Source organism: Coenobita brevimanus, chromosome 80 (genome assembly GCF_032717465.1).
Source record: "Coenobita brevimanus isolate Jiangsu-jjx chromosome 80, ASM3271746v2, whole genome shotgun sequence".
Lineage (NCBI taxonomy): Eukaryota > Metazoa > Arthropoda > Malacostraca > Decapoda > Coenobitidae > Coenobita > Coenobita brevimanus.
The window spans coordinates 10,991,546-10,994,895 of NC_137033.1; the positions used below are offsets into that span (position 1 = coordinate 10,991,546).

At 42.6% G+C, this 3,350-nt stretch overlaps 1 non-coding gene across 1 annotated transcript; it reads right to left on the reverse strand.

Annotated features, from left to right (window-relative positions):
- Window positions 1–225: 225 nt before the first annotated feature.
- LOC145409429 (5S ribosomal RNA) lies at window positions 226–344 on the reverse strand. The gene has a single exon (XR_013899086.1). It is a non-coding gene; the product is annotated as a 5S ribosomal RNA (ribosomal RNA).
- Between the last annotated feature and the right edge of the window lie 3,006 nt (window positions 345–3,350).

The following is a 3,350-nucleotide window of genomic DNA, read 5'->3' on the forward strand; positions in this document are numbered from 1 at the left end:
CCAGCAGGCTGAGCCATCACTGCAGTTCATAATACAACACCAGATCAGTGTCTGGTGGAGGATTATTCATGGACCACACTATATATTCTCTTACACTGCCCCGAGAACTGTTTTCATTCATTGCCAGACGCCATGTATCCCACACGGGGTGGCCAAGGGCTTAGAGTTAATTATTTTACAGGTAGGGGCACTAATCCTCCACCAACCCCACTTGACACGTAGGGATGCCAACAGCATCTGGTGTTCCCTGGCGGTCACCCATCCAAGTACTAACCAGACCCAACGTTGCTTAACTTCGCTGATCGGACGGGAAGCGGTGTACTCAACGTGGTATGGCCGATGGCACCAAATGTGATTGTTTCTATATTAACAGAAAAATGAAGTAATATTTTAGCCGGTCAGAAAGACGATAATCTCTTTTCTTTATACAGGAGCACAAAACGCGTAAAGGAATTGTTAAATGCAGTTTCAAACTATATATACAAGCATTTGTGCCCGCGTATGCGCGCGCGCGCGTTCGTGTGTGTGTGTGTGTGTGTGTGTGTGTGTGTGTGTGTGTGTGTGTGTTTAAGAAAATAATTTTTGGCTTATTTATTCTGGTAAATGGGAGTGTCCACCATCCACTCACTCAGTACAGTTTACCTATGTAAAACTGACAAGCCAGGTGGTTTATTATAACCCAGGAAACAATTTACTGCTCGAAGAGGTAACTTTATAACTAAATGAAGGCTGGTGGACTAGTGAAATAAGGCATTTCAACCGGACTGAGCCTCTAAAGGTTAATATCCGAAGAATGGTTAGAGTTTATCGCTCTCATTTTGCCCTTCAGGTGCCACTGAAGCTGGTCAACTTTACCTTAAATGTTGCGACTAGGTAGCCTGGCCCCGGGCTAGTACGCTCCAGATGAGTGGAAAAATACATAATGGATGGGTATATTAACTGCAGCCAGTAGCTGAATATATAGCTCTTTAGCCTAGTGCAAAAACCTAAGGGGGTCAACAGGCTGACTATGGCTCCTTCTGAGAAGCGCCTACACGCTACGTGACTGCCAAATCTCACTGAGGCTGGAGTGAGGCGTAGGAGCTAGGGGACTGACCACCGAATCTTCATCTTGCTGAGCAACGAACCCTTGGCGGTTATCTACCAAAGCTCGTCTTGAGCTACTCTTGATAAGTGAGAGTTTTCGTTTCCCACACCAGCAGCGTGGTCCATTGTCGACTTGAATTCAGTCAGTTCTGATTGAGAGACCAACGTTATGCCAAAGGTGTGTGTGTGTGTGTGTGTGTGTGTGTGTGTGTGTGTGTGTGTGTGTGTGTGTGCGCGCGTGCGTGCTTGCCACAGCAAAAGAACAATTCTGTTCAGTTTTAATTGGGGGTATTTTTCTCTCACACGTTCCCTGTGTGTGTGTGTGTGTGTGTGTGTGTGTGTGTGTGTGTGTGTGTGTGTGTGTGTGTGTGTGTGTGTGTGTGTGTGTGTGTGCGCGCGCGCTCGCGCTCGCTCCTGCCGCTCGGGCAGGTGCCTGCATGGGCGTGTTACAGGAAAAGGGGCCATTCTGTTTTAAGTATGGTATTTTCTCCTCACACGTTCCGGCAGCTCACAGGTTCCTTGACACCTCATGTTCCTCAGTCTGCACATTCCTACAGCCCGCCCATTATACAAGAGAAGACCCCTCACTTTATTTGATCTTACACGTTTAGTACATGTTACAGAGCGCAGTATGTATGACGGCAAGCATTATTTAAACTATATTCTTTTTTTCTCTAAGTTGGCCTTGAATTTCGTCGTTTTTGCAACTTATTTCACGTAGCTTAGTGCAGTGAAAAAGACAATCCCAGGACTGCATATACTTTCCATACCCTTCATTGTGAATAATATCATATTTTAGTGTTAACCTATTGTTCCAACTCAGCATTCAAGTTGGAGATATGGCAGTTTGGTTAAAGTAAAAGCTGTACCAATAATGTATATTCACCACAATTACTTTGTTTTAAATTCTCGTTTTATCCAGCCGATTTCAATGAACATTCGAGAGGTTTTTCTTAGTTGAGGGGTATGATTATCAAACCCTCTACGTGGGTTCCCCAAAGATAAAACAATCTGTATGAAGTTTCCTATAATAAATTTTAAAATAAGTCCTAGAGGTGAATGGGTTATATCTATTCAAGTTATGTATATACAAGTAACAATCATATATATATATAGGCTATGAGGGCAATTTTTCGAGTGGGCTTAAAATTTTTATTGGAAAGCTGCACTTTGCCTCATATTACGTCCGGCTGGAAAAGCTTCAGTTATTGCAAGGGATATAATTGCATAGCTTTATTACAAGCCTGCTGTATTTTTTCAATTACGATTTTTAAGAGCAACTAAGTGGCCTATGTGCCTCAAAATCTTTACATACGGACAGGTTTGTGTAATTATATCATAGTATGAGACACATCATCATAATCATTATTAGCATCATCATCGTCGTCGTCAACAACAGCTTGCCAGTCCACTACAGGAAGAAAGTTTGTCTTCCATTCTAACCTATTTTTTATCTCCTTCATTCAGTCCCATCAAACTTCTCGCCATTTGTTCTCCGTCCCCTTTTCTCTCATTCTCTCTGTGGGTCATCACTTGCTTACCCTGTCTACTCCAGTGCTCGGTGCTGGAAAGGGACGCCTTCACGTGATGGCACCGATATAATCGAGCGGCTCGTCTGCCTGGTTACACAAATGTCCCTCATTTTCCTTCTTACTTCTAAAAGGAGGATAGTGAACTGCCGAAAGGTAGCTTTAGCCTGCAGCCCACCAGGTTCACATTTCAGCTGAACTACTACTACTACTACTACTCCTGCACGAGAAAGGACGTGTTTGGTCTAGTTTGTCTCTCTGTCTGTCTGTTAGCAAGATTGTGGATAAACCACCGGGTGGAGTTGCAACAAATTTTTCATTAAAACAGGACGATCTAAGACACTTGTGTTTAATTTCTATTCAGTGAAGGTCGTAAGTCATAGGTCAAATGCAAAGTCACCTCAAGCAATTTTGATTCAGTTCAGATCGTACTTAATGGAAGGGTTGAGGAACAAGGAGTAAAGTGTTTCGATTTAGAGAATAATTGCTAAAAAGTAAAAGTTACAGGAAAAGGTAAAATACTTGTCTGTTTAATTCAAATAAATTTTATTCGACTTGGATCAAACCTGGTGGAAGGGATGGAATTATTCTATTTTCAAGACAACAGACCGAAAGTCAAGATCACTGGGTATGGTCAACGTAGATACTGGATCCAATTTGAACTAAACTTGACGGATCGGTTGAGGGTCATGTAGGGATGAAGTAATTAGATTTTTAGAACAATCGGTCGAAGGT